General features: G+C 52.5%; 1 long non-coding RNA gene across 1 annotated transcript in view; it reads left to right on the top strand.

The window, feature by feature from the left end:
* LOC140391440 (uncharacterized) overlaps nucleotides 1-24,631 on the top strand; it is a 61,165-nt gene that overhangs the window by 22,344 nt on the left and 14,190 nt on the right. The gene's annotated exons all lie outside the window — the stretch shown is intronic.

Genomic DNA, 24,631 nt, shown 5'->3' with positions numbered 1-24,631 from the left:
ACCCTGACCTCAGCCCAAGTGTTCCTCCTCAAAGAGTCAGGGAAGAGTCCGCAAGTATTTATAGAGGGGATAAACATCAACTGGATACCCTGGGGCAAAGTTAAGAATATTTGCACATTCTCCCTGTGTCTGCGTGGGTTTCACCCCCACAACCCAAAGATGTGCAGGTTAGGTGGATTGGCTACGCTAAATTGCCCCTAATTGGAAAAAAAATAATTGGGTACTCTAAATTTAAAAACAAAAGAATTTCAATTCTGAAAATCACAGGGCGGCACGTGGCGCAGTGGTTAGCACTGGGACTGCAGTTTTTCATCGCTCACTCCTTTTTTCAGTTGTTACATAAGAACATAAGAACTAGGAGCAGGAGTAGGCCATCTGACCCCTTGAGCCTGCTCCACCATTCAATGAGATCATGGCTGATCTTTTGTGGACTCAGATCCACTTTCCGGCCCGAACACCACAACCCTTAATACCTTTATTCTTCAAAAAACTATCTATCTTTATCTTAAAAACATTTAATGAAGGAGCCTCTACTGCTTCACTGGGCAAGGAATTCCATAGATTCACAACCCTTTGGGTGAAGAAGTTCCTCCTAAACTCAGTCCTAAATCTACTTCCCCTTATTTTGAGGCTATGCCCCCTAGTTCTGCTTTCACCCGCCAGTGGAAACAACCTGCCCGCATCTATCCTATCTATTCCCTTCATAATCTTATTATGTTTCTATAAGATCCCCCCTCATCCTTCTAAATTCCAACGAGTACAGTCCCAGTCTACTCAGCCTCTCCTCGTAATCCAACCCCTTCAGCTCTGGGATTAACCTAGTGAATCTCCTCTGCACACCCTCCAGTGCCAGTACGTCCTTTCTCAAACCTGAACACAATACTCCAGGTGTGGCCTCACTAACACCTTATACAATTGCAGCATAACCTCCCTGGTCTCAAACTCCATCCCTCTAGCAATGAAGGACAAAATTCCATTTGTCTTCTTAATCACCTGTTGCACCTGTAAACCAACTTTTTGCGACTCATGCAGTAGCACACCCAGGTCTCTCTGCACAGCAGCATGTTTTAATATTTTATCATTTAAATAATAATCCCTTTTGCGGTTATTCCTACCAAAATGGATAATCTCACATTTGTCAACATTTCCATCTGCCAGACCCTAGCCCATTCACTTAGCCTATCCAAATCCCTCTGCAGACTTCCAGTATCCTCTGCACTTTTTGCTTTCCCACTTATCTTAGTGTCGTCTGCAAACTTGGGCACATTGCCCTTGGTCCCCAACTCCAAATCATCTATGTAAATTGTGAACAGTTGTGGGCCCAACACTGATCCCTGAGGGACACCACTAGCTACTGATTGCCAACCAGAGAAACACCCATTAATCCCCACTTTTTGCTTTCTATTAATTAACCAATCCTCTATCCATGCTACTACTTTCCCCTTAATGCCATGCATCTTTATCTTATGCAGTAACCTTTTGTGTGGCACCTTGTCAAAGGCTTTATGGAAATCCAGATATACCACATCCATTGGCTCCCCGTTATCTACCGCACTGTTAATGTCCTCAAAAAATTCCACGAAATTAGTTAGGCACGATCTGCCCTTTATGAACCCATGCTGCGTCTGCCCAATGGGACAATTTCCATCCAGATGCCTCGCTATTTCTTCTTTGATGATAGATCTCAGCATCTTCCCTACTACCGACGTTAAGCTCACTGGCCTATAATTACCCGCTTTCTGCCGACCTCCTTTTTTAAACAGTGGTGTCACGTTTGCTAATTTCCAATCTGCTGGGACCACCCCAGAGTCTAGTGAATTTTGGTAAATTATCACTAGTGCATTTGCAATTTCCCTAGCCATCTCTTTTTGCACTCTGGGATGCATTCCATCAGGTCCAGGAGACTTGTCTACCTTTAGCCCCATTAGCTTGCCCATCACTACCTCCTTGGTGATAACAATCCTCTCAAGGTCCTCGCATTATAGCCTCTTTTCCATCAGTCACTGGCATGTTATTTGTGTCTTCCACTGTGAAGACCGACCCAAAAAACCTGTTCAGTTCCTCAGCCATTTCCTCATCTCCCATTATTAAATCTCCCTCCTCATCCTCTAAAGGACCAATATTTACCTTAGCCACTCTTTTTTGTTTGATGTATTTGTAGAAACTTTTACTATCTGTTTTTATATTCTGAGCAAGTTTACTCTCATAATCTATCTTACTCTTCTTTATCGCTTTTTTAGTAGCTTTCTGTTGCCCCCTAAAGATTTCCCAGTCCTCTAGTCTCCCACTGAGACTAGTTTTTTCCTTCAATTTGATACTCTCCCTTATTTCCTTAGATATCCACGGTCGATTTTCCCTCTTTTTACCGTCCTTCCTTTTTGTTGGTATAAACCTTTGCTGAGCACTGTGAAAAATCACTTGGAAGGTTCTCCACTGGTCCTCAACTGTTTCACCATAAAGTCTTTGCTCCCAGTCTACCTTAGCTAGTTCTTCTCTCATCCCATTGTAATCACCTTTGTTTAAGCACAAAACACTAGTGCTTGATTTTACCTTCTCACCCTCCATCTATATTTTAAATTCCACCATATTGTGATCGCTCCTTCCGAGAGGATCCCTAACTATGAGATCCTGAATCAATCCTGTCTCATTACACAGGACCAGATCTAGGACCGCTTGTTCCCTCGTAGGTTCCATTACATACTGTTCTAGGAAACTACCGCGGATACATTCTATAAACTCCTCCTCAAGGCTGCCTTGACCAACCTGGTGAAACCAATCGACATGTAGATTAAAATCGCCCATGATAACTGCTGTACCATTTCTACATGCATCAGTTATTTCTTTGTTTATTGCCTGCCCCACCATAATGTTACTATTTGGTGGCCTATAGACTACTCCTATCAGTGACTTTTTCGCCTTACTATTCCTGATTTCCACCCAAATGGATTCAACCTTATCCTCCATAGCACCGATGTCATCCCTTACAGTTGCCCGTATGTCATCCTTAAATAACAGAGCTACACCACCTCCCTTACCATCCACTCTGTCCTTCCGAATAGTTTGATACCCTCGGATATTTAACTCCCAGTCGTGACCATCCTTTCACCATGTTTCAGTAATGGCCACTAAATCATAGTCATTCATGATGATTTGCGCCATCAACTCATTTACCTTATTCCGAATACTACGAGCATTCAGGTAAAGTACACTTATGTTGGCTTTTTTACCTCTGTTCTGAATCTTAACACCTTGATCAGTAACCTCTCCTAAGTTATATTTCCTCTTAACCTTTCTCCTAATTTTTCTTGTCGTTGAACCCATATCTTCATGTAACAACCTGCTGCGTCGCTTACCATTAATGTTTTCACTTCCCGTTTTATTCCTTTTAGTATTCCTGGTCCTATTCACTGAGCTCCCCTCAGTCACTGTACCTTGTACTGTCGCCCTTTTTGATTTTTGACTATGGCTTCTCTACCTTACACTTTCCCCCTTACTGCCTTTTGTTTCTGTCCCTGTTTTACTACCTTCCAACTTCCTGCATCGGTTCCCATCCCCCTGCCACATTAGTTTAAACTCTCCCCAACAGCTCTAGCAAATACCCGCCCAGGACATCGGTTCCAGTCCTGCCCAGGTGCAGACCGTCCGGTTTATACTGGTCCCACCTCCCCCAGAGCCGGTTCCAATGTCCCAGGAATTTGAATCCCTCCCTCTTGCACCATCTCTCGAGCCACGCATTCATCCTATCTATCCTGACATTCCTACTTTGACTAGCTCGTGGCACTGGTAGCAATCCTGAGATTACTACCTTTGAGGTCCTACTTTTTAGTTTAACTCCTAACTCCCTAAATTCAGCTTGTAGGACCTCGTCCCGTTTTCTACCTATATCGTTGGTGCCTATGTGCACCACGGCAGCTGGCTGTTCACCCTACCCCCCCCAGAATGTCCTGCAACCGCTCCGAGACATCCTTGACCCTTGCACCAGGGAGGCAACATACCATCCTGGAGTCTCGATTGCGTCTGCAGAACCGCCTGTCTATTCCCCTTACAATTGAGTCCCCTATCACTATAGCCCTGCCATTCTTCTTCCTGCCCAGCTGCGCAGCAGCGCCAGCCATGGTGCCATGAACCTGGCTGCTGTACTTCCGGGTGCGGATAGGCAGAGCTAGGTCGCATATTCGGTAGCTCCCGCTTGGAACGGACTTTTGGGCTCTTTTACAGGGCCCCCACGACATTTGTTTGACATTTCCCGGTGTGGGAAGAAGACTGCAGCATTCCCCTGACAGTGTCCCCCAGGAATGTTATGTTTTTTGGCTACCAGACCCGGCAGAAACAGTAAAAGATTTGGCTTGAGCTGCAGGAATAGACAAAGGCCTCTTCCAGCATGCAGGCGGGGGAAGGGCAAGCTTAAAGCTGCAATCTGACTTGACTCTATCAAAGGTGAATTCTAGCAGCAGAGGGAACAACTGTGAAAAGATCTACCAAGGCCATTGAAGAAGCAGGGACGAGGCTTCCGGTGGCGGCCATGGAGGAGTAGGTCGCGCATTCGGCAGCTCCCGTCTGGAACGGACTCTCAGACCTTTTTCAGGAGTTTCCATAGACTTTTTGGGGCAGACTGGTGAAGCGAACACTGCCAAAAGGATTCCCTCTCGACTTACGGTTGCGGCTTTGCGGAGCTAAGCCGCACGATTCGGCAGCTCCCGCTACCACGGACTTTTGGGCTCGTTAGCCACGCAGCCCATGGGGAAGGGAAGAGAGAGGTCCCCCTCCAACTTTTATGAAACGGACCAGAAGTGTAACGGCCAAAGGAGCGGCACTGGAGCAATGGGAGAAGCGAGGGAAAGAAAACAAAATGGCGGCAGCCAGGGACAAAGGGGAGCTGCAGGAGTTCATCAAGCGCTGCTTCGAGGAGCAGCGCGAGGAGATGTGCAAGGAGATGTTGGCACCTATGCTTTCGGCAATTGAAGGACTCGGGATCACCCAGAAGGCCCACGAAGCTAAGATCCAGGAGGTACAGAAAAGAGTCAGTCAGAACGAGGACGAGCTCTTGGGCCTGGCGGTGAGAGTGGAGCAGAACGAGGCGCTACACAAGAGGTGGGCGGGAAGACTCGAAGACCTGGAGAACAGATCGAGGAGAAAGAATCTGCGAATCCTGGGTCTCCCTGAGGGAGTGGAGGGGGCTGATGCCGGGGCATATGCGAGCACGATGCTCGAGGCGATGATGGGCACGAAGGCCCCTTCGAGGCCGCTGGAGTTGGACATTGGGTGCTGGCGAAGAAGCCCCAGGCAAATGAGCCGCCAAGGGCGATGGTGGTGAGGTTCCATCGGTTCACGGACAGAGAGTGAGTCCTGAGATGGGCCAAGAAGGAGCGGAGCAGTAAGTGGGACAATGCAGAGATCCGAATATACCCGGACTGGAGCACGGAGGTTGCAAAGCGGAGAGCGGGTTTCAACCGGGCCAAAGCGGCGTTGTACCGGAAAGAAGTGAAATTCGGAATGCTGCAGCCAGCGCGACTGTGGGTCACATACAAGGGCCAACACTATTACTTCGAAACGCCTGAAGAGGCGTGGACCTTTGAACAAACCGAAACGTTGGACTCTAACTGAGGGTTTGTGAGGGTGGGGGGGATGTTTTAGGGTTTGATGTATGATGGTTGTTGTATATAGGGGGTCACTCACGCGCAGGAAATGTTACATGGGCTGGGGGAGAGAGACAAGGCTGCGACAGGAGCTGCGCCAGAGGGGGCGGAGCGGGCTTTGGAAAGGTGGGAATGGGAACGAAGGAATGCATATGGATTGGGAGACTCCCACGCGGGGAGGTCAATGGGACGGCGGGGGAAGCCGGGGTCAGCAGGCGTCAGCTGACTTACGGGAGTGACATGGGGGGAGCAAAAAAGCTAGACAGGGGTCTAGCGGGGGTGAGGGGAGGGGGGGGGAAGGGGGGGGGGAAAGGGTTGCTGCTGCACTGGCCGAAAGGGAATGGGACACAGAAGAGGTGGTCGGGACGGGGGTCCCCCCTCTGGGGGACTGGAGGGTGAGGGAGGCGTGGACACGGGACTGGCCCAGAAAAGGAGATGGCTAGTCGGCGGAGCGTGGGGGGGGGGGTGAGAGCCCCTCCAATCCGGCTGATAACGTGGAATGTGAGAGGCCTGAATGGGCCGGTGAAGAGGGCTCGAGTGTTCGCGCACTTAAAGGGACTGAAGGCGGACATGGCCATGCTCCAAGAGACACACCTGAAGGTGGCGGACCAGGTCAGGCTAAGAAAGGGATGGGTAGGACAGGTATTCCACTCTGAACTGGACGCGAAGAATAGAGGGGTGGCAATATTGGTGGGAAAGCGGGTGTCATTTGAGGCCAAGACTATTGTAGCGGACAAGGGAGGGCGATATGTAATGGTGAGCGGTAGGCTGCAAGGGACGTGGGTGGTGTTGGTAAACGTATACGCCCCGAACTGGGATGATGCAGGATTCATGAAGCGCATGTTGGGGCGCATTCCGGACCTGGAGATAGGAGGCCTGATAATGGGAGGGGACTTCAATACAGTGTTGGATCCAGCACTGGACCGCACCAAATCAAGGACTGGAAAGAGGCCGGTGGCGGCCAAGGTACTTAGGGGGTTTATGGATCAGATGGGGGTAGTGGACCCATGGCGGTTTGCAAGGCCGCAGGCCAGGGAATTTTCTTTCTTCTCCCATGTACACAAAGCCTACTCCCGGATAGATTTCTTTGTTCTGGGTAGGGCGCTCATCCCGAGGGTGGAGGGGACGGAGTATTCGGCTATAACTGTTTCGGACCATGCCCCGCACTGGGTGGAACTGGAGCTGGGAGAGGAGAGGGACCAACGCCCGTTGTGGCGGCTGGATGTGGGACTGCTGGCAGACGAGGTGGTGTGTGGGAAGGTGAGGGGGTGTTTCGAAAGGTACTTGGAGGCCAACGACAACGGGGAGGTGGGGGTGGTATGGGAGGCGTTGAAGGCGGTGATCAGGGGAGAGCTAATTTCCATTAGGGCTCATAGGGAGAAGACAGAGGGTATGGAAAGGGAGAGGTTAGTGGGGGAGATTTTGAGAGTGGACAGGAGATACGCAGAGGCCCCGGAGGAAAGATTACTTGGGGAAAGACGACGGCTCCAGACGGAGTTTGACCTGTTGACCACAGGGAAAGCGGAGGCACAGTGGAGGAAAGCGCAGGGGGCGACCTACGAGTATGGGGTAAAGGCTAGTCGGATGTTGGCACACCAGCTCCATAAGAGAATGGCAGCGAGGGAAATAGGGGGAGTCAAAGATGGAAGGGGAGCCACGGTTCAGAGTGCGACAAAAATAAACGAGTTATTCAAGGCCTTTTATGAAGAGCTGTACAGATCCCAGCCCCCAGCGGGGGAAGAGGGGATGAGACGATTCCTAGATCAGCTGAGATTCCCGAGGGTGGAGGAGCAAGAGGTGGCTGGTTTGGGGGCACCAATTGGGTTGGAGGAGCTGAGCAAGGGTTTGGGGAGCATGCAGGCGGGGAAGGCCCTGGGACCGGACGGATTCCCGGTGGAGTTCTACAGGAAGTACGCAGACCTGTTGGCCCCGCTACTGGTGGGGACCTTTCATGAGGCAAGAGAGGAGGGGACCCTGCCCCCGACAATGTCGGAAGCTACAATTTCTTTGATCCTAAAGCGGGACAAGGACCCACTGCAATGTGGATCGTACAGGCCGATCTCGCTCCTCAATGTGGATGCAAAGTTGCTGGCAAAAGTGCTGGCCACGAGGATCGAGGACTGTGTCCCGGGGGTAATCCACGAGGATCAGACGGGATTTGTAAAGGGCAGGCAACTAAACACCAATGTGCGGCGGCTCTTAAACGTGATAATGATGCCATCGGAGGAGGGAGAGGCGGAGATAGTGGCAGCTATGGACGCGGAGAAGGCCTTTGACCGAGTAGAGTGGGAGTACCTCTGGGAGGTGCTGCGTAGGTTTGGGTTCGGGGTAGGGTTTATCAATTGGGTTAAGCGCCTTTACAGAGCCCCGATGGCGCGTGTAGTGACGAACCGGCGGAGGTCGGAGTACTTTCGACTGTACCGAGGGACGAGGCAGGGGTGCCCCCTGTCCCCCCTGTTGTTCACATTGGTGATCGAGCCATTGGCCATGTCATTGATGGAGTCTAATAAATGGAGGGGTGTGGTCCGAGGGGGAGAAGAGCATCGGGTGTCGCTATATGCGGATGACCGGTTGCTGTACGTGGCGGATCCAATGGCCGGGATGGTGGAGGTCATGCAGACTCTAAGGGAGTTTGGGGAGTTTTCGGGCTATAAGCTCAATGTAGGGAAGAGTGAGCTCTTTGTATTACAGGCGGGGGACCAAGAAAGAGGGATAGGGGACCTACCGCTGAGGAGGGCGGAGGGGAGCTTTCGGTATCTGGGGATCCAGATAGCCAGAAGTTGGGGGACCCTACATAAACTGAATCTGACGAGGTTGGTGGAGCAAATGGAGGAGGATTTCAAAAGATGGGACATGTTACCGCTCTCGCTGGCGGGTAGAGTGCAGTCGGTCAAAATGGTGGTCCTTCCGAGGTTTCTGTTTGTGTTTCAATGCCTTCCCATTGTGATCACTAAGGCCTTTTTTAAGAGAGTAGGCAGGAGTATTATGGGGTTTGTGTGGGCGAATAAGACCCCGAGAGTAAGGAGAGGGTTCCTGGAACGCAGTAGGGACCGAGGAGGGTTGGCGCTGCCAAACCTGGGGAGCTACTACTGGGCAGCAAATGTGTCGATGATCCGCAAGTGGGTTATGGAGGGAGAGGGGCGGCATGGAAGAGGATGGAGATGGCGTCCTGCAAAGGAACGAGCCTGGGGGCGTTGGTGACGGCACCGCTGCCGCTCTCGCCGACAAAGTATACCACGAGCCCGGTGGTGGCGGCAACGCTAAAGTTCTGGGGCCAGTGGAGACTGCACCGGGGTGCAATGGGAGCATCGGTGTGGTCCCCGATCAGGGGTAACCACCGGTTTGTCCCGGGGAAGATGGATGGGGGGTTCCAGAGCTGGCATCGGGCGGGGATTGGAAGAATGGGGGACCTGTTCATCGACGGGACGTTTGCGAGCCTAGGGGCACTGGAGGAGAAGTTCGAGTTACCCCCGGGAAATGCCTTTAGATATATGCAGGTGAGGGCTTTTGTGAGGCGACAGGTGAGGGAATTCCCGTTGCTCCCGGCACAAGAAGGTCAAGATAGGGTGATCTCGGGTGTATGGGTCGGGGAGGGCAAGGTGTCGGAAATACAGCAGGAGTTGAAAGAAGAGGGGGAAGCGCTGGTAGAAGAGTAAATGGGAGGAGGAGCTGGGGGAGGAGATCGAGGAAGGTCTGTGGGCTGATGCCCTAGGTAGGGTTAATTCCTCCTCCTCATGTGCCAGGCTCAGCCTGATACAATTTAAGGTGGTTCACAGAGCTCACTTGACGGGGGCGAGGTTGAGTAGGTTCTTTGGGGTAGAGGACAGATGTGGAAGGTGCTCAGGGAGCCCGGCGAACCATGTCCATATGTTTTGGTCATGCCCGGCACTGGAGGGGTTCTGGAGAGGAGTGGCGGGAGCAATATCTCAGGTGGTGAAAGTCCGGGTCAAGCCAAGCTGGGGGCTAGCAATATTTGGAGTAGTGGAAGAACCGGGAGTGCAGGAGGCGAAAGAGGCCGGCATTCTGGCCTTTGCGTCCCTAGTAGCCCGGCGAAGGATCTTGCTAATGTGGAAGGAGGCGAAGCCCCCCAGCCTGGAGGCCTGGATAAATGATATGGCTGGGTTCATAAAGTTGGAGAGGATTAAGTTTGCCTTGAGAGGGTCTGCGCAGGGGTTCTACAGACGGTGGCAACCGTTCCTAGATCTCGCGGAGCGTTAGAGGAAGGTCGGTCAGCAGCAGCAACAACCTTGGGGGGGGGGGTGGCGAGGACGTCCTAGGAGGGAGGGGGGTAAAGGGAGGACTGCCTGGGTGGGTGGATGAGCAAGAGATAACATGAAGGGTTGGGGAAACTGGCACGTACGGGTGAGGGCCAGTGTACAAAGCTGTGTAAATATATCATTTTGCCATGTATATATCTTGCTCTGTGCGATTTCTCGTTTTTTTTTGTTACGAGAGGGGGGGGTTATTGTTTGTAAGGGAGAAAAATTGTGTTTAAAAACTTTTTTAATTTAAAAAATGAACCTGTCTGCTGCTGCCTTCCCCTGGTGAGCCATCTCCCTCAACAGTATCCAAAGCGGTATATCTGTTTTGCAGGGAGATGACCGCAGAGGACACCTGCACTGCCTTCCTACTCTTGTTCTGTCTTTTGGTCACCCATTTTCTATCTCCCTCAGTACCTTTCACCTGCGGTGTGACCAACTTGCTAAACATGCTATCCACGACGCCCTCAGCATCGCGGATGCTCCAAAGTGAGTCCATCCGCAGCTCCAGAGCCGTCAAGCGGTCTAACAGGAACTGCAACTGGACACACTTCTTGCACGTGAAGGAGCCAGGGACAGTGGCCGTGTCCCTGAGCTCCCACATCGCACACGAGGAGCATGACACGGGTCTGAGATCTCCTGCCATGTCTTAAACCTTCGGTTAACTTCAACAATTACAATTTACCCCCAAAAATTAAATAAATAAATAATCAACAAAGCAAAAAATATATCAATATACCAATGAAAAGAAAACAGAAACACTACTTACCAGTCACTGACCTCGAGCCTTCCTCTTGATCTTCACAGCGGTTGTTATTTTTTGGTTAGAGGAGGGGGTAGGGAGGGAAACACTGAAGAAGTGTTTCGGGTTTACGTGTCACTTGACAACAGCTCCTCCACAAACTACCTTCAAATTAGGGTGACCACGACGGAGGTATGCAAATTTCCCTTGCAACACCAATCAGCAGCTCCGCTCTACTGCCCTCTGCTGGATGCTTGTCTTCACTCGAACAGCTAGGGTCTTTAGCTCAGGTACACCTGCAATTTAGGGCGACCATGACGGAGGTATGCAAATTTCCCTTGCAACACCATTCAGCAGCTCCGCTCTACTGCCCTCTGCTAGATCTGCTGGATTACATGCGCAAAGCCTTGGGAATGATTTACACCTGTATTCTTTTTTTTTTAACAAACATTTTATTGAGGTATTTATGGTTTTACAACAACAACAAAATAAACAATGTGTAATAATCCACAGGAGGCAGGGGTTCCGTCACCACACCAGTATTTATTTGCAATAACTTACATACACGAGCAGCTCCAAACAGTGTTGCTAGCATTCCAGTCAACTTAAGACTGCCTCACAAATGCTATCATTGAGGGAGCTCATACTCCAATTGGCATTATTAGTTGGCCAATTGGAGTATGAGCTCCCTCAATGATAGCATTACACCCCTCTCCCCCAAGGTCCGAGGAATTCCTGCCAGCTGGCATTCCTCTGAGCTTCTTCCTGCTCCTCCTGTCCGGGTCTGTCACCTCTGTGTCGTCCGCCGGGTCGTTCTCTGACATGGGTGGGGTGTACCTTATAGGTGCCCGTCTTTTCCTTGACGACCTCCTTGGAAATTGTACTTCCTCCTCCTCGGGGAGAGGTGTCGCGGCGGCCTCGTCGAACGTGTCCATCTCTGACCCTGACGACTGGATGACGGGGTCTGGAGAAATTGCTCGGGGCTGGGGATCTTTCCCGCCTGAGCTTTCCCAGCTTGAGGCGGTCCTGCTTCGCCTGCCTCCAGGTGTGGTTCCGCTGCCCTTATTTGGTCTAGGTGTTTCTTCAGCACCTTACCTCCTATCAAAACTTTATATGATATGGGCCTTGTTTGGGACTCTACCGTGCCTTTGACCCACGTTGGTCCATTCCCATAATTCTTGACCCAAACCGGTGCCCCCACCTGGAAATGTCTCTGCTGCCGACTATTATCATGCCCCCTGCGTTGGACCTCCTGTTGTTTCTCCACTTTCCCCGTTAAATTTGGGAAAAGGAGACTCAGCCTCGTTCGCAGCCGCCTTCCCATTAGGAGTTCAGCTGGCGGTATGCCCGTTGTGGAATGCGGTGTGGTCCTGTAATCAAACAGCCAGCGGAAGAGCTTTGTGCCCATTGACACTGCCGGCTGCTTCTTGAGTCCCGCTTTTAGTGTCTGGACCGCTCTCTCTGCCAGGCCGTTGGACGCTGGATGGTAAGGGGCCGTTTTGATGTGGCGGACTCCGTTTCCCTCTAGGAGTTTTCCAAATTCCCCACTTGTGAATGCCGTTCGCTTGTCCGACACCAATACCTCCGGAAGTCCATGTGTTGCAAACGAGACCCTGAGCTTTTCAATTGTCGATGCTGTGCTTGCCGCGTTTACCCGGTGGACGTCCAAACATTTGGAGTGGGCGTCCACTATCACCAAAAACATTGAGCCCATGAAAGGGCCGGCGTGATCAATATGCAGGCGGGTCCACGGTCTGCCTGGCCATTCCCACAGGTGCAATGGCGCTGCTGGTGGCACTTTTTGCCCCTGTTGGCACTGCTGGTACCGACATACCAAGGCTGCTATGTCTGTGTCCAATCCTGGCCACCAAACGTAGCTTCGAGCTAGCATCTTCATTTTAAACACCCCGAGTGTCCGTGATGGAACTCGGTTAAGATTGCCCGACGGCCCTGAGCTGGGACTATTACCCGGGCTCCCCATGATAGGATAGTGTCTTCTACGGTTATTTGGTCCCTTCTGCTCCAGTATGGGTGCAACTGGGGCTCCACTGGTCTCTCCAGTTCCCCTGTGAGCAGTAAATGCTTCACCTTGGCTAAAACTGGGTCTTTTTGCGTCCACAACCGAATATGTTGTGCATCCACCGTGGTGGGAGCTGGGGCTTCTTTTATTGCCCTTACTCGGTCTTCCAATGGGTGTAAGCCCGACTCGTCTACTTTATATCCCAGGTACGTCACTTGTGGGGCCAGAAAAACACATTTTTCTCTTTTCAGCCGTACGCCTGCCTTTGCGAAACGCCTGAGCACTTCCTCCAGGTTCCTTCAGTGTTCCCTGTTTGTCCTACCCATGATTAAGACATCGTCCAAATAAATTGCCACCTGCGGTAGTCCCTGCAGAATATTTTCCATCGTATGCTGGAATATAGCGCAGGCTGATGACACTCCGAAGGGTAGCCTAGTATAACAAAAAAGTCCCTTCAGGGTGTTGATCGTAGCGAACTTCTGGGAGTCCTTGTCCAGTTTTAACTGCAGGTAGGCGTGGCTCATGTCCAGTTTCATGAACAAAAGCCCACCTGCCAATTTGGCATATAGGTTGTGTACTTCCCTGCGTCCCCACCTGCTATTTCTCTTTTGCCACCTCCTTCTAGGGTTTCTGTCGCTGTTACCCCACTCTGTCTGGTGCCAGAAACAGTCCTTCTCTGTTGGAGCCTCAGCCGGTAGCTCCCTCTATCTCCAGTTAGTCCTAGCAGACTTGCGGGCAGTTCTGGGGTTTTCCTTTGGCCCTCTGTTCCTCAGGCTTTTCCTGAGGGCGGCTTTCTGGTAGCTGGACCCATTGTGGTAGTCCCTCTCTCAGGTATCTACCTCCATTGGCGTGCCCTGTAGTTCCTGCGCCCCACTTGCTGCCTTTTCTAGGGACAGTGCGAGCTGTAACGTCCGCCTGCAGTCTAGCTGAGTTTCCGGCAACAGGCGCTTCTGTATTTGGAGGTCATTTATGCCACACACTAACCGGTCCCGAAGCATTTCATTTAGCGTCAGGCCGAACTCACATTTTTACGTCAGCCTTCTCAGGCGAGTCAAGAAATTCATGACTGACTCTCTGTCTTCCCGCTTCGTTGTGTAGAATCTGTACCTACGCAAAATGAGGGGTGGTTTTGGGTCATAGTGCTCTTCCACCAATTTCGGTAATTCTTGGAAAGGTATTGTGTCCGGCGTATCGGGATAAGTTAGACTACGTATAATGGCGAAGGCTGAGGGTCCACACGCCGACAGCAGTATAACCCGTTTCCTTCCGTCCTCCGTTATCTCATTGGCCTGGAAAAAGTAACACATTCTCTCCACATACTGGGACCAGTCCTCAATAGTCGGGTCGAATGCATCTAACTTCCTAAAAAGCGGCATTTTTGAAAGAGCAAGGCTTACCCTCCGAGTTCGGCAGCTGGCCTCTGCAAGGTTCTTTGTTTACCTCGTCGCCACTGTAATAATCCACAGGAGGCAGGGGTTCCGTCACCACACCAGTATTCATTTGCAATAACTTATATACAAAAGCTCCAAACAGTGCTGCTAGCATTCCAGTCAACTTAAGACTGCCTCACAAAGCCTACACAGGTGCTTATATGGGCCCCCTCAATGAGTTATCATTGACGGAGCTCATACTCCAATTGGCCAACCAATAATGCCAATTGGAGGTCATTACACAATGTATATGAAATTATAAACAGAGTGCAAAAGCCGTCTTCCTCCCTTACAGGTCCCACCTTTACTAACCCCCTACTTTAAACTAAGCTCACCCCCAACACCCCCCCCCCCTTCTGCTGCCGGTTAATTTTCCCCAAAGAAGTCGACAAACGGCTGCCACCTCCGGGCGAACCCCAACATTGACCCTCTCAAGGCGAACTTGATTTTCTCCAAACAGAGAGAGCTAGCCATGTCCTGTAGCCAGGTCACCGACTTGGGGGCTTTGAGTCCCTCCAAGCTAATAGTATCGTTCTCCGGGCTACCAGGGAAGCAAAGGCCAGAACAGCTGCCGCTTTCTCCTCCTGGAATCCCGGGTCTTCCGACACCCCAAAAATCGCCACCTCTGGACTCGGGTTACATCTGTATTCTAAGCAAAATGGGGGGGAAAAAAAGAATTGGGTATTTTAAATTAAAAACAAATAAAATGATTAATGACTTGATGCCCTTTGACTGGTATGAATGTCAATTCTGAAAATCACATGGTGCAGTAGTTAGCACTGGGACTACGGCGCTGAGGACCCAGGTTCGAATCCCGGCCCTGGGTGGATTGGCCACGCTAAATCAATAATAATAATAATCTTTTGTTGTCACAAGCATGAAGTTACTGTGAAAAGCCCCTAGTTGCCACATTCCAGTGCCTGCTCGGGTAAGCTGGTAAGGGAATTGAACCTGCACTGCTGGGCTTGTTCTGTATTACAAACCAGCTGTCCGGCCCACTGAGATAAACCAGCCCATTGCTCCTGCATTGGAAAAAAATAATTGGGTACTCGAATTTTTTTTTAAAAATTCTGAAAATCACATGAAAGTCTTTCATTGACACCATGTATGCAGCACCTCTACCTAATTAACAGTTGCCTGCATTCCTAAATTTAACATTCCTTTGTGTTAATGTTGAAATGAATTTAATGTGATTTTTAAAAATACGTTTAGAATACCCAATTTTATTTTTCCAATTAAGGGGCAATTTAGCATCGCCAATCCACCTACCCTGCACATCTTTTGTGTTGTGAGGGTGAGACACACGCAAACACGGGGAGAATGTGCAAACTCCACACAGACAGTGACCCAGGGCTGGGATCGAACAGCGCCGTGACTGACTGTGATGTACAGCTAGAGACCCCTGCATTTCCCGTTTAATAGCCCCGTTCCCTCTTGTGTGTTCTCCTTCCCTCCCCAACCCCTTTCAACGCCTTCCTCACCTTTGCTCCCCATGTCTCTGTTATCCTTTCCCCTCCGCATCCTGGTTGAAGTGCTGGTCTCTGTCTGAATGTTCAGCCCTGCTTAATACTGCTGCACAATTTTGCCATTCTGGACTCTGCCATGCCCACTGGGAGCAGACCAACCTTACACCCCTAGCAATGTGACGTTCCACTGGCATCACAACAGGACTGGCAAAGTGCGGTGGCAGGTAGGCTATGAACGTAGCACTCACCTCGGATGGGCGACTGAAATTCAGGTCCAACCACTGTAGCCGCCCCCCTCCTCCCTCCCTCCTCCTCCCCCCCCTCCCCACCCCCCTCTCCCCCCTCTCCCCCCTCTCCCCCCCCCTCCCCACCCCCCCTCCCCCCCTCTCCCCCCTTCTCCCCCCCTCTCCCCCTCCCACCCCCCTCCCCTCCCCCCCTTCTCCCCCCCCTCCCCTCCTCCCCTCCCCCCCTCCCCCCCCCCCCCCCCCTGTCTGAAGAACCCTTGCACCGATCCCCTCAAGGCAAATTTCACCCTCTCCAATTTAATAAACCCCGCCATATCGTTGATCCAGGATTCCACGCTTGGGGGCCTGGCATCCTTCCACTGAAGAAGAATCCTTCGCCGGGTTACCAGGGACGCAAAGGCCAGAATACCGGCCTCTTTCGCCTCCTGCACTCCCGGCTCCTCTGCAACCCCAAATATTGCGTGCCCCCAGCCCGGTTTGACCCTGGATCCTACCATCCTCGACACCATCCTCGCTACGCCCTTCCAAAATTCCTCCAGCACTGGGCATGCCCAGAACATATGGGTGTGGTTTGCTGGGCTCCCTGAGCACCTAACACACCTGTCCTCACCCCCAAAAAACCGGCTCATCCTTGTCCCGGTCATGTGTGCCCTGTGCAGCACCTTAAACTGTATGAGGCTGAGCCTCGCGCACGAAGAGGAAGAGTTCACCCTCCCTAGGGCATCTGCCCACGTCCCCTCCTCGATCTCCTCACCCAACCCCTCCTCCCACTTACCTTTCATCACCTCCACCGAGGCCTCTTCCTCCCCCTGCATCACCTGGTATGTTGCCGAAATCTTCCCCTCTCCAACCCACGCCCCCGAGAGCACCCTGTCCTGTACCGTGCATGGCGGCAGCAGCGGGAATTCCACCCTTACCTGTAGATACCGAAAGGCATTTCCCGGGGGGAGTACATACTTCCCCTCCAGCTCACCCAAGTTCGCGAACTTCCCATCCACAAACAGGTCCCCCAACCTTCTTATCCCTGCCCTGCGCCACCCCGAAAACCCTCCATCTATTCTCCCTGGGACAAACCAGTGGTTCCCCCATATCAGGGTCCACACCGAGGCCCCCACTTCCCCCCTGTGCCACCTCCATTGCCCCCAAATTTTGAGGGTAGCCGCCACCGCCGGGCTCGTGGTATACCTCATTGGAGGGAGCGGCAGCGGCGCCGTTGCCAGCGTCTCCAGACTCGTACCCTCACAAGACGCCGTCTCCTGCCTCTTCCATGCCGCCCCCTCCTCTTCCATCACTCACTTGCGTACCATCGCCGAATTGGCGGCCCTGTAGTACCCACAGAGGTTGGGCAGCGGCAACCCCCCCCATCCCTACTCCGCTCCAGGAACACCCTTCTCACCCTCGGAGTGCCTCGCGACAACACAAACCCCTTTTATGCTCCTGTTGACCAGCCTAAAGAAGGATTTCGGGATATGAATGGGGAGGCACTGGAACAGGAACATAAACCTTGGGAGCACCGTCATCTTGACTGACTGCACCCTACCCGCCAAGGACAGCGACAACGCGTCCCACCTCTTAAACTCCTCCTCCATTTGCTCCACCAGCCTAGTGAAATTAAGTCTATACAGGGCCCCCCCAGCTCCTGGCCCCCTGGACCCCCAAATACCTGAAGCTCCTCTCCGCCTTTTTAGTGGGAGCTCGCCAATCCCCCTCTCCTGGTCCCCTTGGTGAACCACAAACAACTGGCTCTTCCCCATGTTGAGCTTGTACCCTGAGAAATCCCCGAACTCCCTGAGGATCCTCATTACCTCCGGCATTCCCCCCACCGGGTCCGCCACATATAGCAGCAAGTCGTGCGCATAGAGCTACACCCTATGCTCCTCCCCTCCCCGCACCTGCCCCCTCCAGTTCCTCTACTCCCTCAGTGCCATAGCCAGCGGTTCAATCGCCAGTGCGAAGAGCAGGGGGGGACAAGGGACACCCCTGCCTCGTCCCTCGATGCAAGCGAAGGTACTCAGACCTCCTCTTGTTTGTGGCCACACTCGCCATCGGGACCTCGTACAACAGCCTAACCCACCTGACGAACCCCTCCCCAAACCCGAACCTCTTCAGCACTTCCCACAAGTACCCGAAGGCCTTCTCAGCGTCCATCGCCGCCACTATCTCCACCGCCCCCTCCCTCGCCGGCATCATAATAACGTTCAGGAGCCTCCGCACATTTGCGTTCAACTGCCTCCCCTTCACGAACCCCGTCTGGTCTTCGTGGATGACCTGCGGCACACAATCCTCAATTCTCGTGGCTAAGACCTTCGCCAGCAACTTGGCATCAACATTTAACAATGAAATCGGCCTGTAAGACCCACACTGCAGGGGATCCTTGTCCCGCTTCAGGATCAAGGAGATCAATGCCCGGGACATCGTCGGGGGCAACGCCACCCCCCCCCCCCCCCCACCCCCCCCCCCCCCCCCCCTTGCCTCATTGAAGGTCCTAACCAGCAACGGGCCCAACAGTCCACATATTTTTTGTAAATTTCGTCCGGGAAACTGTCCGGCCCCGGTGCGTTCCCCGCCTGCATGCTCCCTATCCCTTTGATCAGCGCCTCCAGCCCAATCGGGGCCCCTAATCCCGCCACCAGTCCCTCCTCCACCTTCGGGAACTTCAGTTGGTCCAGAAAGCGGCCCATCCCTCCCTCTTTCAGTGGGGGCTCGGACCAATACAGTTCCTCATAAAAGTCCCTGAAGACCCCATTGATGCCAATCCCACTCCGCACCACACTCCCCCCCCTATCCTTAACTCCCCCAGTCTCGCTAGCTGTGTCCCGCTTCCGAAGCTGATGCGCCAGCATCCGACTTGCCTTTTCCCCATATTCATAAATCGCCCCCTGGGCCTTCCTCCACTGCGCCTCCGCCTTCCTGGTGGTCAACAGGTCGAATTCGACCTGGAGGCTACGCCTCTCCCTCAACAGTCCCTCCTCCAGCACCTCCGCATACCTCCTGTCTACCCTCACCATCTCCCCCACCAGCCTCTCCCTCTCCCTCTGCTCTCTCCTCTCCTTGTGGCCCCTAACCACCGCCTTCAGCGCCTCCCAGACCATCCCCACTCGGACTGCCCCATTATCGTTGGCCTCCAGGTATCTCTCTATGCTTCTTCGGACCCGCTCGCTCACCTCCTCGTCCACCAACAGCCCCACCTCCAAGCGCCACAATGGGCGCTGGTCCCTCTCCTCCCCCACCTCTAGGTCTACCCAATGCGGGGCGTGATCCGAAATGGCTATCGCCGAGTGCTCGGTATCCTCTACTTTCGCAATCAGCGCCCTGCTCATAACAAAAAAGTTGATCCTGGAATAGGCCTTATGAACGTGCGAGAAGAAAGAAAATTCCCTAGCCCCCGGCTTGCAAATCTCCAAGGGCCCACCCCTCCCACCTGGTCCATAAACCCCCTCAGCACTTTAGCCGCTGCCGGCCACCTACCCGTCCTAGACCTGGAGCGATCCAGTGCCGGATCCAACACCATGTTAAAGTCCCCCCCCCATTATCAGGCCCCCCACTTCCAAGTCCGGGATCCGACCCAACATGCGCCGCATAAAACCCGCATCGTCCCAGTTCGGGGCGTACACGTTGACTAGCACCACCTTTCCCCTTACAGCTTACCACTTACCATTACGTTCCTGCCGCCATTGTTTGTCACAATGCCCGATGCCTCGAACGACACCCTCTTTCCCACCAAGATCTCCACCCCCCGTTCTTTGGCATCCAGCCCCGAATGAAACATCTGGCCTACCCACCCCTTCCTCAATCTTACCTGGTCTGCCACCTTCAGGTGTGTCTCCTGGAGCATGACCACATCCGCCTTCAGCCCCTTCAGATGTTCGAACACCCGGGCCCGCTTAACCGGCCCGTTCAGCCCCCTTATGTTCCAGGTTATCAGCCGGATCAGGCGGCTACCCGCCCCCCTCCCCCGCCAACTCGCCATAACCCCTCCTCGGCCAGCCACGCGCCCGCGCCCCACGCCCAGCCCGTTCCCCACGGCGGCAGACTCCCGTCCCAACACCCTCTACTCGTTCCAGCTCCCCCTTGACCAAACCAGCAGCAACCCGGTACCCCCCGCCCCCCACCCCCACCCCCCCACCCCCCAGCTAGGACCCCTCCTAGCTGCATTGCTTCCCCCATTGCACTCACGCAAGTCAGCTGACTCCTGCTGACCCCGGCTGCTCCCGCCTCTCCTTCGACTCCTCCCATTGTGGGACTTCCCCTCCCCCTCCATTACCCACCAGCAGGCTCTCCGCCTTCCCCTTCCATCCCAAGTGCAGGAAAAAACCCGCGCTTCCCTGCCCCAGCCCCGCCCCCTCCAGCCTTCAGCACGGGAAAAAGACCGCGCTTACCACCTGCCCGGCCCTGCTTCCTCTGGCGCAGCTCCTTTTACAGGCCCAGGCCCCTCACCCCCGACTCGGGCCTCACCCTCCCCCACGGGGCCCCCTACCGGCCATCCACCCCTACTCTGTTTACTTGCCCCCCTCCAAGAGCCCACCCGACAGACCCAACCAAAACAGTGCCCAACCCACCCTAACCACCCACACCGAACCAAAACTGAACAAGATCAAAGAATCGACCCTCAAAATGTAACACAACAACACCAATCCCCGACCATCCCCACGCCCGAACCCCCATCCCGACCCTCAGTTTGTGTCCAGCTTCTCGGCCTGAACAAAGGCCCACGCCTCCTCCGGGGACTCAAAATAATGATGCCCGTCCTTGTAGGTGACCCACAGTCGCGCCGGCTGCAACATGCCAAACTTCACCCCCTTCCTGTGCAGCACCGCCTTCGCCCGGTTGTACCTGGCCCTCTTCTTCGCCACCTCCGCGCTCCAGTCCTGATATATTCGAACCTCCGCGTTCTCCCACCTGCTGCTCCTCTCTTTCTTGGCCCACCTGAGTATGCACTCCCGATCAGCGAACCGATGAAACCGCACCAACACCGCCCGCGGCGGCTCGTTAGCCTTGGGCCTCCTCGCCAGCACTCTATGGGCCCCTTCCAGCTCCAGGGGCCCCTGGAAGGACACCGCTCCCATCAGCAAGTTTAACATTGTGACCACATAGGCCCCCACGTCCGACACCTCCAGCCTCTCCGGGAGGCCCAGGATCCGCAGATTCTTCCGCCTCGACCGACTCCATCTCCTCGAACCGTTCCTGCCATTTCTTGTGGAGCGCCTCGTGCGCCTCCACCTTTACCGCTAGGCCCAAGATCTCATCCTCGTTATCTGAGATCTTTTGTCGGACCTCGCGGATCGCCACCCCCTGGGCCGTCTGGGTCACCAGCAGCTTACCAATAGAAGCCTTCATTGGCTCCAGCAGGTCAGCTTTGAGCTCCCTGAAGCAGCGCTGGATAACCTCCTGCTGCTCCTGCGCCCACTGCATCCACGCTGCCTGGTCCCCGCCCGCCGCCATCTTGCTCTTCTTCCCTCGCACTTTCTTTGGCTTCACCACCACTTTTTTAGTCTCCCCGCTCCTGGTCCAAGCCATACACTGTCGCGGGAATGTTGCAGTCTTCTTCTCACACTGGGAAATGTCGAAAAAATGCCGGTGGGGCCCCTGAAAAGAGCCCAAAAGTCCATTCCAAGCGGGAGCTGCCGAACGTGCACCTTAGCTCTGCATAGCTGCAACCGAAGCGCCACTTCTTTTTCAAACGTGATTCACACCAACATGATTTGCCGCTGGCGTGACGCAAGATCGGAAAGCAGCACATGATTCTGGCGAGCAACAGATTTAATGAACATTGATGAGAGGATAGTGAAGGCAAATAGAATTCATGCCACTCGTCAGCAGAATACCTGACCCATCATTGATCCGCCATTGGGAAAACTGCGAATTGCTTTCATGCAATGGGTTCCAATTTAAAAAAAACTAAATTTAGTGTACCCCATTCATTTTTTCCAATTAAGGGGCAATTTAGTGTGGCCAATTCACCTACCCTGCACATCCTTGGGTTGTGGGGGCGAAACCCACGCAAACACGGGGAGAATGTGCAAACTCCACACGGACAGTGATCCAGAGCCGGGATCGAACCTGGGACCTCGGCGCCGTGAAGCAGTAGGGCTAACACTGCACTGTTGTGCTGCCCGGGTGCCAATTTTTTGGCTCCCGCTAGATTCTCCGTTCCTGCCTGTCATTAAACCCTCGTGGGCAGGGTGGAAACAATCTGCCCTTTGTATTTGCATAGCGCCTTTATCCAGTTACGGCATGTGTGAGGAGACCTGTATTTACTATCTGGGCTTCAATGGAGAGGTGATGATTATGTTAGCCTGTCAGTCTCTGATAATAAGGAAGCCGAGTGGCTGCCGCAATCAGAAGCCTACTTGCCATTTTGGAAAATAAACAATTGACAAGCTATTGAGCTTGTTAACGACCGAAGTGACTGGAGTTTTTCGTCGCTCACTCCTTTTTCCAGTTGCTACATGGGAAAAGCCTTGGGAATGATTTACATCAGGTATGAGCAGGCAGCACAAGGGTGGATGAAAAGGCCTGCAAACCGGACCAGAATCTGCTGCTGGAGGTGCCAGCATTTAGATGTTAGTATACCCTTTCTCTTCACTCTTTTCAGGTCGGCATAACAAGTAAGGAGAGAGTGAGAGGACAGGGTTCCTTTGAAATGGTGTCCGTCACTGAATTCTGGTTCATGGCTTATCACCTGCTCTGCATGCGGCCTTGCCCTGGATGCCCGACAGGGCACGGCCCCCTTCCCAATGCTAATTGGCCACCTTATCATTGGGCAGCTGCTAATTGGCTGGCCAACGCTTGATTCACCATGATGAAATGACGGGAGCGAGAGAGTGCAGACCGTGCACTTCCCATTCCACCTTCCCCACCCCACCGAATACTCTCAAATCCAGACCTGCTACGTGTATTTCCAGCATTTTCTGTTTTTATTTCAAATATTTATCATCCGCATTGTTTTGTGTTTGGATTACTGTTCACTCATTCAAATTGTCTGGCTGTTATCAGATTATTACTTTGGTTCCTAACTTTGCTCAAATTGGCTGCTGCCTTTCCTACAAAACAATAGTGATTACACTCCAGAAATACTTCATTGGTTGCAGATGGACTATCCTGAGGTTGCGAATGGATATTTATAGATAAAGGTAAGACTTTCTTTAGGTAGTAAAATGATGCTTTCCGAGAGGAGGCTGACTTATAGTTTCACAGAGGGCCACTTTCCATTGTTGACCCTCAAGGAACAGGACACAAGGAATTGGGGGTGAATAGCAGAGTCTTCCCCACAGCATTCACCGTAGGTAATTTACCTTTAAAACAAAATGCTCTCGCTCCACCTGACCAAGGCATTTCTATATGGTATTAAACTCCCCATAATGATGAGAAGCAAGAACTGCTAACTCATTTGAATGTGCAAATCAAATACAGGTGTATCTCCACCAAATAGATTGCAGTGGTTCAAGAAGGCAGCTCACCATCCACTTCTCAAGGTGCAATTAAGGATTAGCATAATTGCTGGCCTAGCCAGCGACCTCCACAACCCATGAATGAATGAACAAAAACTAGAACCAACCAACATGCCTCCCTGCATACATTTTCCATTTCTAGGGGGAATACAGAAATGAAGAGGGTGAGCATGCCTTCTGAAATTCAGCAAATCCAGACACTGCTGCCAATACAGGTGGATTCCAAATGCAGGTCTTTCTAGAGGAAACTCGAGAAACTTTTGGGCCAGACCTATCATTCTCCATAGCTATCATAAAACTAATGGAATTATGGTCACTGATCCCAAAGTGATTCCTCACGAATACTTCTGTCACCTGCCCTTCCTTATTTCCCAAAAGGAGGTCAGGTTTTCCCCTCTCTAGTCGGGCCATCCACATACTGAATGAGAAATTCCTCCTGAATACATTCAACAAATGTCTTTCCGTCCAAGCCCCTAATGCTATGGCTGTCCCAGTCAACGTTGGGAAAGTTAAAGTCCCCAACTATTACCACCCTATTTTTCATGCAGCTATCTGTAATCTCCTTACATATTTGCTCCTCAATTTCCCGCTGACTATTCGGGGGCCTGTAGTACAATCCTACCAAAGCAATCTCTCCCTTCTTATTTATCAGTTCTACCCCTATAAACTCAGTGGGCAAACCCTCAGATATAGCCCCTCTCAGTACTGTCGTGATATTCTCCCTAATCAAAAACACAACTCCCCCTCCTCTCATACCTCCTGTTCTACTGTTCTATCCTTCCTATAGCATTTGTACCCTGGAACATTGAGCTGCCAGTTCTGCCCCTCTCTTAGCCATGTTTCAGTAATAGCTACAATATCCCAGTCCCATGTACCCATCCGTGCCCTGAGTTCATCTGCCTTGCCCGTCAGGCCTCTTGCATTGAAATAAATGAGTTTCAGCTAGACTTCCCTTGCTCTCTGTCCTGTTTTCTCAGACCATCTCTCTGGTCATGTTTTGTACACTCTCTCTGTGTTTTGTTCCTCTTAGCCTTACTGGACCCATTCCCAGTCTCTGTACTCTGTACTGTGGCCCTTTTTGATTTGAGACTTTGGTTTCTCTGCCTTTCACTTTCCCCCTATCTCTCTTTTGTTTCTGTCTCCACTTTACTTCCCTCCGACTTCCTGCATCGGTTCCCATCCCCCTGCCACACTAGTTTAAAAGCTCCCCAACTGCACTAGCAAACGTTCCCCCTAGGACGTTGGTTCCAGTCCTGCCCAGGTGCAGATGGTCCAGTTTGTACTGGTCCCATCTCCCCCAGAACCAGTTCCAATGTCCAAGGAATTTGAATCTCTCCCTCTTGCACCATCTGTCAAGCCACGTATTAGAACATAGAACATAG

The sequence above is a fragment of the Scyliorhinus torazame genome, chromosome 15, assembly GCF_047496885.1.
Source record: "Scyliorhinus torazame isolate Kashiwa2021f chromosome 15, sScyTor2.1, whole genome shotgun sequence".
Lineage (NCBI taxonomy): Eukaryota > Metazoa > Chordata > Chondrichthyes > Carcharhiniformes > Scyliorhinidae > Scyliorhinus > Scyliorhinus torazame.
Note: the sequence above shows the minus strand (reverse complement) of the source record. Positions and strands in the feature narration are given on the sequence as shown.